This window comes from Lissotriton vulgaris, chromosome 1_1 (assembly GCF_964263255.1).
Source record: "Lissotriton vulgaris chromosome 1_1, aLisVul1.2, whole genome shotgun sequence".
Classification (NCBI taxonomy): domain Eukaryota; kingdom Metazoa; phylum Chordata; class Amphibia; order Caudata; family Salamandridae; genus Lissotriton; species Lissotriton vulgaris.
This window is the reverse complement of record NC_141685.1, coordinates 593,518,634-593,532,275: the sequence shown is the minus strand read 5'-3', so window position 1 is coordinate 593,532,275 and position 13,642 is coordinate 593,518,634.

Here is a 13,642-nt window from a genome sequence, read left to right as displayed (position 1 = left end):
TGCTAGTAACACTATCATTCTTTAAAAATTCATATCTCAACTTATAGTTATGGAAAGGGGCGACCACTCGGTCCCCCCGAACGTATGGTGGAGTACCCCGATCCCCCCGGGAAGCCATCTTGGGCGGGAGGCGAGTCTCGGCTGGTATGCCCGAAGCGGCGTAGCCGGGGCGCGCCTTTTCCCGCCCTAGAGTGGGTTGTCCTAGACACTGAAGCCGCCAGCCACGCCCCCGGAGGCGGGCGGATGCAGGTTTACGCCCGCCCGAAGAAGGATAAAAGGAGCAACAAGCCAAGGAAGCATCCTCTTGTTCCTGTGCTCTGAAGCTGCACCTCCCCGCTGCACGTGAGCTCGAGACGGAACGAAGAGCCAATTTTGAGCGTTGTAATTTTGTCCTTGTTTTTTCAGATATCTTCGCTGGAGAATGCCGAGCAAGAAGGTCGGAAAGCGGGTCGGTACCGATCAGATGCTCCGCATGCTCGTAAAGGTATGGCCGAGATGAAGAAGCAGATGGCGGCAATGAACGGGGCAGGACTTATGGAATTCTTGTTGTTTTGGTCTTGGTTTTGTTACACCATTATTAATGACTATTGTTCTTACGCTGAGTGGAGTTCTTTTGTGGTGTTTTCATTGTGTTACTGTGTGTGTTTTGCACAAAATACTTTACACATTGCCCATTTAGATAATACTGACTGTTCTGTGCCAAGCTACCAGATGGTGAGCACAGGTTATCTTTTAGTGTGTATATAGCTACCCTGAGTGGTGGTCTCTACTTGGACAGGATGCATGCCTCTGCCAACTTAATACCCCATTTCTAACACTGCTCCACCTAGAAGGCCTACTGTTTTACAAAATATGTGGGCCAAAGCTATTTCTCATCTACCATTTCAACAATTGCAATGCCCATTTCCCATTATCTAACTTGCCTACATCCATGTCCTGTACGGATACATATCAATCAGCAATCAAAGACATTTATATCGCGCACTACTCACCCGGAGGGTCTCAAGGCGCTTGGGGAGGGGGGGTCCGCTACTGCTCGAACAGCCAGGTCTTGAGCTGCTTCCTGAAGGCGAGATGGTCTTGGGTCAGGCGGAGGTGGGTCGGGAGGGAGGTCCAGGTCTTGGCGGCCAGGTGGGAGAAGGACCTTCCTCCTGTTGTGGCTCTTCCGATGCGGGGGACGGCGGCGAGGGCGTGGCTGGTCGATCGGAGATGGCGTGTGGGAGCGTAGAAGTTGAGGCGGCTGTTGAGGTAACTCGGGCCTTGGTTGTGTAGGGCTTTGTGTGCGTGGGTGAGGAGCCGGAAGGTGATTCTCTTGTTGACCGGGAGCCAGTGCAGGTCTCTCAGGTGTCCGGAGATGTGGCTGTGTCTGGGGATGTCGAGGATGAGTCTCGCTGAGGCGTTTTGGATACGCTGGAGTCTCTTCTGGAGCTTGGCGGTGGTTCCGGCGTAGAGGGCGTTGCCGTAGTCCAGACGGCTGGTGACGAGGGCCTGGGTGACCGTCTTCCTGGTCTCGGTGGGGATCCACCGGAAGATCTTACGTAGCATGCGCAGGATGTTGAAACAAGACGAGAAGACGGCGTTGACTTGTCTGGTCATGGAGAGGGAGGAGTCCAGGATGAAGCCCAGGTTGCGTGCGTGGTCTGTCGGTTTGGGTGCGGTGCCCAGGGCGGGGGGGCCACCATGAGTCGTCCCAAGCGGAGGGTTAGGAGCCCAGGATGAGGACTTCCGTCTTGTCTGAGTTCAGTTTCAGGCGGCTGGTCATCATCCACTCGGCTACGTCTTTCATCCCTTCGTGTAGGTTGGCTCTGGCGGTGGCGGGGTCGTTGGTAAGGGAGAGGATCAGCTGTGTGTCGTCGGCGTAGGAGATGATGTTGAGGTTGTGTTGGCGTGCGATGGCCGCAAGGGGGCTCATGTAGACATTGAAGAGGGTGGGGCTGAGCGAGGAGCCCTGAGGGACGCCGCAGATGACTTCGGTGGCTTCTGATCTGAACGGTGGTAGGCGGCCTCTCTGTGTCCTTCCAGCGAGGAAGGAGATGATCCACTCCAGTGCCTTCTCCTGGATTCCGACGTTGCTGAGGTGCTGCACTAGGGTGCGGTGGCAGACAGTGTCGAATGCTGCGGGGAGGTCTAGGAGGATGAGGGCTGCTGTTTCTCCGTTGTCGAGCAGGGCTCGGATGTCATCGGGGGCAGCGATGAGGGCGGTCTCGGCGCTGTGGTTGGCCCTGAAGCCCGACTGTGATGGGTCGAGGGATCCATTCGTCTCGAGGAAGGCGGCCAGTTGCTTGTTGACGGTCTTCTCTATGACTTTGGCTGGAAACGGGAGGAGCGAGATGGGGCGGTAGTTTTTGAGTTCGGTGGGGTCCGCTGTTGGTTTCTTTAGTAGAGCGCTGAGTTCGGTGTGCTTCCAGCTCTCAGGGAAGGTGGCGGTGTCGAAGGAGGTGTTGATGATGTCCCGCAGGTGGGGTGCGATGACAGCGTCGGCCTTGTTGAAGACGTGGTGAGGGCAGGGGTCGGTTGGAGATCCGGAGTGGATGGAGTTCATCGTGCGGATGGTGTCTTCGGTGCTGGTCGGGGCCCAGGCGCTGAGGGTGGTGGTGGGGGGCGTTGGTGCGGTCGTGGGGAGCGTTGTTTGTGTGCTGAAGCTGTTGTGTATGTCAGCGATCTTGTTGTGGAAGTAGGAGGCGAGGGAGTTGCAGAGGTCTTGCGATGGGGTGATGTCGTTGTTTCCGGCGTTGGGGTTGAAGAGCTCTTTCACGATGTTGAAGAGTTCCTTGCTGTTGTGTGCGTTGTTGTCCAGCCGCTCCTTGAATGCTGTTTTCTTGGTGGCGTGGTGGCGTGTGTTATGGCATTTGTATTGTGCACATTCTGCGATTAGAATGGCCTTTGTGTGCTATTGGAGGTATTGAGTGCCTTCAACCTTGTTTCTGAGGATTACATTGCTGACTGAAGTCTCAATCAGCTACTGGTGACGGTGCCAGGATTGTGTACAGGTCCTTTTTCAGCTTCCTAACTGTGCCATATTCACTGATTTGGGGTTGCATGAGCTTGATATTGAATGGAGCTGTACTAAATAGCATTATCTGGCTGCATATGCATCTCTCAGATTACAAGACATGTCAGTTTCTTGGCTGATATAAAACTGTGAATGACATTGTTTGTAGATGGGCACGGTTGAGTACTTACTGGCTTATCTGGGCTGTGCTGGCTGCATTTTAGGATTGGTGAGAAGTGCTGCTTTGAGCACAAATGTACAAAACGACATCGGACATTGGTACTGCATTTGAAGTTTTTACAGTGTCCTGCCTAAAATGTTGTTGAATGTCTTACATTTGGCATCCGTTAAAGAAGAATGCATGCGTGAATGAATACTGGAGGCTGTTAGCGAGCCAGCAATGTGTGTTGGTAAGGGCATTTAGAAGAGAAACAGCAAGGAAGGGTGAATAGACAGGATCATTTCAAAATCCAGCCATCACCACTGCCCCATTCCATAACTCGCCTTACAATGAGGACATGGTGTGCAGGTAGAAACTTCATGGCAATGTTATATGTAAATCAGAGGCAATGTGTTTTGGTGTCGAAGCCATGCCCCCTCCTCCTCATCCTAGAAGTTAAGTGTAGTACCTCAGGTTCATAGCCCTGGTCATCTCGGGATTGTGTATATAACAGCCTGTGTGGGCACTTTAAGAAATGTGTTATACTTATAGTGCCAAGTTTTGCTTTTTATGAGCTTCTAAATAAACAGGAAGTGTACTGGCTAGTGGATGCAACTTGGCTTGGAATGGGTCATGAAGCTTTCTGGCATCTCCTCTATTACTGTGCAAATGTGATTAATAAAAAAGTAATGTGGTGGATGCTTCTTTCTTATGGTTCACTCTAACACCATTGTAAATACATTCAAGCCTCCTCACTACATTGCATGTCTAGTTTACATTACAAGCTTGTCATCTTGCGACCACTTAATTACGACTCAAGATTTCCTAAGTGAGCTAAAAGAACTCTGCAGCTGTCTGTAAGCAGCGTGACTGGTGAGAGTACTTGTAAATCTGTGCCACTGTTGACACAATCTTGTCTGTACTATCTGACATTGTTTGAGTGAGACTTCTCCAGCTCTGATGAAATACAGAGGGAATTGTGGAAGGTCAGCCCACCCCAAACCCAAGAAACAAAATGCACAGTTTCTACTGTCATGAATCTTCTGTAAAATACGAATTAAGTGAGCTCAGTGTATATCTTGCTGTGAAATGCTTACATCAGTGGCAAAGTAATAGGAAAACACGAATTGGTGTTTATGTTCTAAAAAAACACATGTGAATGCGATAGTGACCTGCGCTTGGCCTGAACAATGCACTGAAGTGGACAAGTTGGCAGTACCTAGTAGGGTGGATTTGTAGAGTGCCGCTTGTCAGCCGTGAGGGTATCTAGGCACTCTTGAGAAATGTGTTGTGCTTACAATGCCAAATTTTGCAAATTAAGAGTTGCCAAATAACAATAGGTCAAAACATGCAGATCGTGGTGCTTACTGCACTAAAATCTGCATGCCCAGGTATTTTCTGGGTCTCCCAGCTCCCTCACCACAGCTCTCACTGGTAAAGAGCGACAGGTACTTGTCTGCTGAAATTTACTGGCAGAAAACTCTGAGGGAGTAAATAAAATCTGACCAGGGTGGGACTGACCTGTAGAGCAATCTGCAGCGCTTAATTTGTAAAAAGGTAAGTGGCAAGGGCCTTCTCGGGAGGCCACTGCAGCCTGCACCACTCATTGCCCTTGCCAGTGTTAGCAATGACAGAACCAACACAAGTACTAACCATCGCAGTACTACAAGTGTGGCAATTCAAACTATCCCAGGCCACCAAAAGCTATAATAATGGTCTGAGAAAAAGATGTTAGTCATTTTTAATATATATTGACTTAGTAACTACTGTTGTGCTTATCTCAAAATGTGATAGACAGCGCCCTCATGTGGTGGACTGTCACTAAAGCTGGTGCTGACAATTGAGTGCTTGTGCCGAGCAGCGGAAAGCACCGGTTCAAATTAAGCACTGGCAACCAGGCTGTCCCCGATGGGATGGTCTGTCAGGTCAGTTTGAGGGACGGTTTTCTAGCACTTTGTGGGCCTATTATATGGTGTGGTAAGCCACTTTTTACTGTTCATGACCCTGATATTTCCACCAGCATTGTCTGGAGTAAGCATAAATGTATGCCATACCTTGCTAGAAAACCATATACTTGGTTCACTAATAGGGGGACACTTACATTTTGTTGCCCCGGCCTATTTCGTTTTTGTCGGAGTCCAACCCTGGATCTGACCCACTTGTAATTTTGACACCTGTGGAAGCAGGGGCTTGCAAGGGTGCCGCCATTTTCAGAAGCTCTCTTAATTGAGGACTATGTGTGCACATGTTGAATGCTCAAGAAATTAATGGCATTGTCTGACAGTAATACCCAGTACTTACTGGAAACTCCTTGATGTCTCTGCAGCACAATGGTCTACACAGGGGAGGCTTTGAATGGAAAAAATAACACTGCAGAGGGTGATCTTACCACTGTGAGAGCTCCCTGAGCTGCGTTTGGACAAGCAAGGACAGGAGGGCAAAGCACCTTCTCTCCTGGAAGCTCCTTTCAGGAGTAGAAGTGAATAAACACAGCCTGGATTTTCTTTGTCTGTCCAGGAGATAGTTTTAACTCACTTTTTGACTTTTTTTGCACTCTGCCCCTCACTCTATCCTACATTGAATGACTTAAAACACCTCACGCTCCTCTCCTGGGGGACTTGTAGCCCATACTGGGTACCTTGCGGTCCCAGTGTGCAAGAGGGAGCCCAATGATGACGCATGTCACCTTAGGGTGAGTGAGGGTTCTCGTCTTAACACATGTGCGTCCGTCCCTCCACTTTCACAGCTGACACTGTGTGAGGTTGACACAGCAGTCGGGCTTATCCCAGAGTCAATGTGTAAAGCGTTTGCTTAACACTCACACCCACACCAGTGACACACTAGGCACACCACAAAAAGAGACACCACACAAGGTTAAATACAAATATCTCATATATTATATATAAAACACATAAACCACAATTAAATAAATCCCTTTGCCAGCTAGGTATTTGTCATGACATCACATAGATCATAAAGCACTTTGTCAACCAGGCAATTGTCTTGACACCACATAGATCTTAAATCACTTTGCCAACCATGCAATAGTCATAAAATCACAGTTAGTTTAAAGTAAACACTTATAGGTCGCACAGTTCATAAGAAGGCCACCACTGCACACACTAAGCAAATCTACATACATACATACATACATATAAACACATCAGAGCCTACAATGCAGGTTAGGTCATAGATAAATCATAGATGATGGGCATACTATGCCAGTCCTGGGAATGTGGGAAAAACAGCACACATCACAACATCAGGACAGAGGCATCAAGCAGTTAGGTAATGCACAACACAGCAGAAATACTCACAGCATATCCATATCATCATATGTTACCATAAATAACACTGGTCACAGCGCCTTTGCACTTCCATTACACCTGCTATGGTAGCGAGTGCATTTATGTAGGGCATAGAAACCTCTGGGCACCTCCTACATAGAGTACAGTAATCACTGCTCCCTGGCACGTAAGCTTCTCGGCCAGCTGCCCACCTACAACAGTAACTACTGTAGTTTTAGGATGTTTTCCTAATGTGTGGCCAAGTCCACAGCGGGCACCCCGTCACGGGCTCGTCCAACAATGGGCACCAATGAACAATTGTACCCCCTCCCCAAAAGGTACATTACTAAGGTGACCAACTGGCATAGGTGCAAATTCAGGTCAGTGAGTGTAAAAATTCAGGACAAAGGGACAAAATTCAGGACGAAAATTCAGGACAAATGGTCAAAATTAAGGACAAAAGTTAAGTTTTACAGACACATTAGAGGTGGTTGCGCAATAGTATATAAGTAAGTAAATAGACAACCATCTAAGTACAAGTCAAAATAAGTTTATATTAGGTTGAGACAATCGTACACTTCACTGTTTTTCAGTATGGCTGCAGCTTGCTACCTTAGACAATTCGAAATTCGCATCTCGTTCCAGCAGCTACATTAGTCACCAGACAATGGTGAACTACACCTGAATATAAGTGAGGCCGCTTTTATTGTTAATAGAAAGCTACTGGATATACAAGGAACTTTGCAGTGCCAGCCCCCAGTAACAAAACCACTCCCCCCCCCCCCCCCCTTTCCAGCCTCCCAGGGAAACACCCGATGCCCGGTCTGGCCAGTCCTGCCTTATTACCCCCCTTCAATGGAGCCCCTCATCTTCACTTAGACCGTCTCTCATGTGTCTTTAATTTCTCTTATAGTGTTACTCACCCCAATTATGCAGGGCAGGGTGTCGGAGTGTGTTACATCACACACATTATATAGAGACAATGACTCATATTAACGTGAAAGTCAATGTATCGGGAATGGTATTTAAGATAATGGGTGCTACAAGGTGTAAACATTCTTTTATCTATCATTCAGTCTTTCACCATTCATTCTGTCCTTCCATTTATGTGCCCATTAATATCCAAACATATTCAGCCATTTGCAAACCTATCCACCATATATCTTTCCATCCATCCTTTCACTCATCAATCCCTCCATCCACCCTTTCACTCATCCATCCATTATTCATCTACCCACCCTTTCACCCCATCCATTCGTACAGTCATCCATCCACTCTTCCACCAATCCATCTATTCACTCATCCATCGAGCCATTTACACTTTCACCCATCCATTCGCTTACTCATCCATCCACCCAGTCACTTATCCTCCCACCCATTCACCCTTTAAGTCATTCATCCTCCCTTTCTCTCTCCATCCCCCTTTCACTTATCCATCCATCCACCCACTCACGCACCCATCTACTCATCCATTCATTAATTCCATCCATTGATCCTATAACTCACCCATCCTTTCACTCATCCATCCTTTTTCTCATCCATGTACCCTTTCACTTCTTCACTCATCTATCCATCCTTTGATCAACTTCCCCTCTTTCACTCATCCATCCATTCACCCTTTCACTTATCAGTTCAATCTATCCATCCTTTCACTTATCCATCCACCCACCCATTTACTCGCCCATCATCTAAGCTTTCACTAGTCCATCCTTTCACACACCCATCCACCCTTTTACCCATGCATCTACCCTTCCACCTATACATCCATCTATTTACCTTTTCTCTCATCCATACTCCCACTCATTCACTCATCCGACCACCCTTTCTTGTATTATCTATCCATTCCCCCTTTCATTCATCCATTCATCCTTTCAGTAATTCATCCAGGCATTCACACATTCCTTCACTTATTTACTCACCCACCTTTTCACATTATGAGCTGAGCCTTTGTAGAGTTGCAGACAGAAGAGGCCCATCAAGAAAGAACTTCACCCTGCTGTAGTACCAGGGCTTTAAGTGGTGTAAAGAAAACTGGGGGGTCTCTTCAAAGGGGGTGTTTGATATAAGGGCGTGGTTTAAAACACTTAGGCTAAAAATCAGCGCTTAGCATAGTGTTCCGCCCGACTGGTATTATGTTGTTTATGTAATTGCATCCAGATATATAATACAGCAAGTATCATTACACCAACAACAAGCCAGGACTATTGGCTTTGTCAATGGTTGTTAGTTGCTTAAAATAAAAAAGCAGCAACCATGGCTTTGTTGAATATAATATTGAAAATACTTCAGTTCAAAAATAATGAGACAGTGAAAGAACAATAACCTGTTCTTTTTAACTCATTTTACAGGTTTCTTTATATAAACTGTTTTCTAACGTTGCTAAAGTTGCAGCATCAGCGTTTTACCTTTTATCTAACAGAATGCCCTGCTGTACACTGAGGCAGGAGGAGACCGCCAAATGCTTTACCAGCCCAGACTGCCCCATTGACATTCTGTATGTGGCAATCAGCCGCGTACAGAAAGACAATGGGCAGGGACGGGCTGCTCTTGTGTTCAAGGAGGAGCACGAGGTGCCCCATCAGGGAGGTGAGGCCTCTCACAGGGGAGCAGTGCTGCTCCTTGTGATGGCCAAAATATCAGACAAAAGGCGTCTGTAAAAGGGATCCTCATGGACAACAGACGTGAGGTCCAAATTACGGACTGTCCGTGAAATTTACGGACGGTTGGTCACCCTATACATTACCCACAGGGGAGCGCACCCTTCCCTGGCAGACTCCATGGGAAGCAGGGCACTACAAGGTAGTGGCCGGCGAGCAAACACATGTCATCTGTTCAACTCTCCCGGGCACCTCTAACAAAGTTTAGGCAGTGCAGCCCCACAATACTGTCACCACAGGGAGGGGGGAGCACCCACTCAGAAAGCAATCAAGTGGGGAGACCTTGCAAAGTCACCCGCGTTGGGAGGTTGTCAAAAGTGTGGCAGCTGCCCACATTTCTCCCAGCAACAATGGAGGGTTGCCCAGGACAGTACCTCTCACAGTAGCAGCAGCCTGCCTCCCTGGGGATCTCTTGTCGGTGAGGACGAGTCTGACTCATGGAACTCCGCTGTCCCGTGATACCTGGCAAGACGGACCTGTAGCAAGATGGCCAACTGTGGAGGCAGTGTTGTCGTCTCCCAGGTTGTCAGTCAGGGCCCACAGCACCCAAATCCAAGCTTCTTCTGGGTGCAGGTCCCGGCAATGCGGGTGCCGTGAGACTCCTTTATGTTGCTGCGCTACGTTTCACGAACAGCAACGCTACTCCAGCCCAGCGGGGCAGCCTGGCAACATCAAAGGGAGCACCTGGCCGAGAATCAGCATGCACCACCCGCTGCTGCAAAAATTGTCGGGATCTCCCGACAGGTGCCTGCTCACCAGGGCACTAGTTACAAGGAGAAAAGGGAATTTGAGTGCTTTCAAGTTCCACACTCAATCCCCAGCATCTCCTGATACCGTAACTATATAAAGAACTGCTGGCAGGGCCGACCCAGAAGCGCTCAGTACGCGCTGATGCCTGCAAGTAGGAAACACCTGCTGCTTCCAAAATCACAAGCCTTAAATAGAACTAAGGGACGGAGTCACCCAGTCCTTTGAGAACAGTGGGGGAACCAACAACATGGCATGGGCAGGCCAACACAAAGGCATCTGTAGCAACAGTGGCAGTGCTTCACATTGACCAAGGGTTGGGTACACCTTAGCGTGTGTAGACCGCCCTGGTCATTCTCACTGGTCCTGATGAAAACCTGGAATTCTCCACCTACAGGTTGAAACATGTAGACCGTTTTTTAAGTCACCTTTTTTCACTTACAGATACCGAATGTCAATCGTACCTAACACGGTATCGAGTGAATTCATTTTTAATAATGTTCAGTTGCTCTGGAATAAATAGTTCTCATCAAGGAGTTAAAACTGGCCAATTTTTAATTCACTCACTTTTTTCACTCAATCACAAAATACCTGCTCAACTGTAATCAGGTGTCGCAGCACACCCGAACGGCACTCGGCTGTTTGGTTGGGACAGGATGATGAAGCATGTGACCAACTAGGTTGGTGAGTGAAGGGTCTTCTTAAAAAAGGAGAATTTTTCCTTTTTTTGTGTGCACCTCCTGTCTGACTTCAGAGACATTGCCATGTCTCCAGGGTGTACCACTTCAATTGTTTTGACTAGACTTCTCTAGGGGGACCAGGGGTATTCCCGCCTAAAAAGCCTTTCTCTCTACTTTGTTCTCTATTGATTGAGGCAGCGCACAGCTGCAAGAGTTTCTTGCATTTGACGTTATTTGGAACACTGTCAAACCATGGGTGAGAACCAAGGCCTATCTTACTCCAGCGAGGAGGTGGATGGATTCCTGGGAGACCCTCCCCTTTTTGCTGATGCAAGCATAGCACAGACCATCTCACAGACTACAGATTGGGAGAAGCTGTCGGAAATGAAAAGAAACAGGATCGGAACGATTCTGCATGGGACTATAATGAAGGAGTACCTGAGGAATAACATGGCACCTAAAGGCATGCTGGTCACGAATGCCCCACAAATCTTTTTGAATGACCCTGTATTTAGAAAGGACTGGGCACAGATGGCGTGGCATTCCTTGCATGATTGGATAGTGCTGATTATAACAACAGTGCTAAGATTCTCAGAGACAATGTTGATCGAGATCCAGCTCACAGAAAGCCATATAAAAACCACCATCACAGGCTATAAGAAAAGACTCGACGAACTGAATAAAGAGATCAACGAGTATAAAGAAAATCTAACACACCAGAAAGTACAACAAGCATTTGCAATGCAATAGTTATCGCATTAATTAAGTTTGAGCTATTAGCATTGCTAAATATTGGAACACCAATTGCAACAAAAGTCTATAAATAGTAGGCCACAAAAATATGTATTTATTTTTGTTGCAATGGTGGCATGCTGCGCTTTAGATGAACATGTTTAAAAGTAAAGTGCTCCATACTGCGATTGCTACAGTAGTTAATTGTGGATGTGTTAACAATGATGTGTGCACTGATGGCTGGTGGTGTGTGTGCCTGTAGAAATTGTGCACGGATGGCTGGTGGTGTGTATGCCTGGTGGAAGGGTGCACTGCTTGCTCGTGGTGTGTGTGCCTGGTGGAAGTGAGCACTGACGGCTTGTGGTGTGTGTGCCTGGTAAAAGCATGCACTGATGGCTGGTGGTGTGTGACTGGTGAAAGCGTGCACTGATGGCTGGTGGTGTTTGTGCCTGGCGAAAGCATGCACTGATGGCTGGTGGTGTTTGTGCCCGGTGAAAGCGTGCACTGATGACTGATGGTGTCTGTGTCTGGTAAAAGTGTGCACTGACGGTGTGGTTGTGTGTGTGTCTGGTTGTGTGTTTGGTTGTGGCTGTATGTGTGGTTGTGTGTGTGGTTGTGTGTGTGGTTGTGTGTGTCTGTGATTGCATGTGTGGGTGTGGTTGTGTGTGTGTGGGGTTGTGTATGTGGTTATGTGTGTGGTTGTGTGAAGTTGTGTGTGTGTGGTTGTGTTTGTGGTTGTATGTGGTGGTTGTGTGTGTTGTGTTGTGTTTGTGGTTGTGTGTGTGTGTGTGTGGCTGTGTGTGTGCTTTTGTGTGTGCTTGTGGTTGTGTGTGTGGTTGTGTGTGTGTGTTGTGGGTGTGTGTGGTTGTGTGTGTGGTGTGTGTGTGGTTGTGTGAGTGTGTGGTTGTATGTGTGGTTGTGTGTGTTTGGTTGTATGGGTGGTTGTGTGTGTGGTTGTGTGTGTGTGGTTGTGTGTGAGTGGGGGGTTGAGTTTGTGGTTGTGTGTGTGTGGTTGTGTGTGTGTGTTGTTGTGGTTGTGTGTATGGTTGTAGTTGTGTGCTTGTGTGTGGTTGTGTGTGTGGTTGTGGTTGTGTATGGTTGTGTGTGCGTGTGTGTGTGTGTGGTTGAGTGTGTGTGTGTGTGTGTGTGTGTGTGTGTGTGTGTGTGTGTGTGTGTGTGTGTGGTTGTGGTTATGTGTGCGGTTGTGTTGTGTGTGTGTGTGGTTGTGGTTGTGTGTGTGGTTGTGTGTGGTTGTGTGTGTGGTTGTAGTTGTGTTTGTAATTTTGTGTGTAGTTTTCTTGTTGTGCGTGGGTGTGGTTGTGTGGGTGGTTGTGTGTGGGTGGTTGTGTTTGGTTTTGTGGTTGTGTGTGTGGTTGTGGTTGTGTGTGATTGTGGTTGTGTGTGTGGTTGTGTGTATGTGTTTGTCTGTGTGTTTGTGGTTGTGGGTGTGTGGTTGTGTGGTTGTATGTGTGTGTGTGTGGTTGTGTGTGGTTGTGTGTGTGTGGTTGTGTGTGGTTGGGTGTGTGGTTGTATGTGTGTGTGGTTGGGTATCTTTGTATGTGTGTGTGGTTGAGTGTGTGTGCGTGTTTGGTTGTGTGTGTGTGTGTGGTTGTGGTTATGTGTGTGGTTGTGTTGTGTGTGTGTGTGGTTGTGGTTGTGTGTGTGGTTGTGCATGGGGTTGGGTGTGTAGTTGTGTGTGGTTGTGTGTGTGGTTGTACTTGTGTTTGTGATTTTGTGTGTAGTTCTCTGTGTGTGTGGTTGTGGTTGTGTGTGTGTGTTGTTGTGTGGTTGGATGTGGTTGTGGTTGTGTGTGTGTGGTTGGGTGTGTGGTTGTGTGTGTGTGTGTGGTTGGGTATTTTTGTATGTGTGTGTGAGTGTGGCTGTGTGTGTGTATGGTTGTGTGTGTGGTTGAGTGGTTGTGTGTGATTGTGTGTGGTTGTGTGTGTGGCTGTGAGTGTGTGGTTGTGTGTGTGGTTATGTCTGTGGTTGTGGTTGTGTGTGTGGGTAGTTGTGTGTGTGTGTTTGTGTGTGTGTTTTTGTGTGTGGTTGTGGTTCTGTGTGTTGTGTGTGTGTGTGGTTGTGTGTGTGGTTGTGTGGGTGTGTGGTTGTGTGTGTGTGTGTGTGTGTGTGCTGTGTTTGTGGTTGTGTATGGTTGTCTGGTTGTGTGTGTGTGTGTGTGATTGTGTGTGGTTGTATGTGTGGTTGTGTGTGTGGTTGTATGTGTGGTTGTGTGTGGTTTTGTGTGTGGTTTTGCGTGTGGTTGTGTGTGTGATTGGGTGTCTGGTTGTGTGTGTGTGTGTGGTTGTGTGTGTTTGTGGTTGTGTGTGTGGTTGTGTGTGTTGTGGTTGTGTGTGTTGTTGTGTGTGGTTGACTGTGGTTGTGTGTGT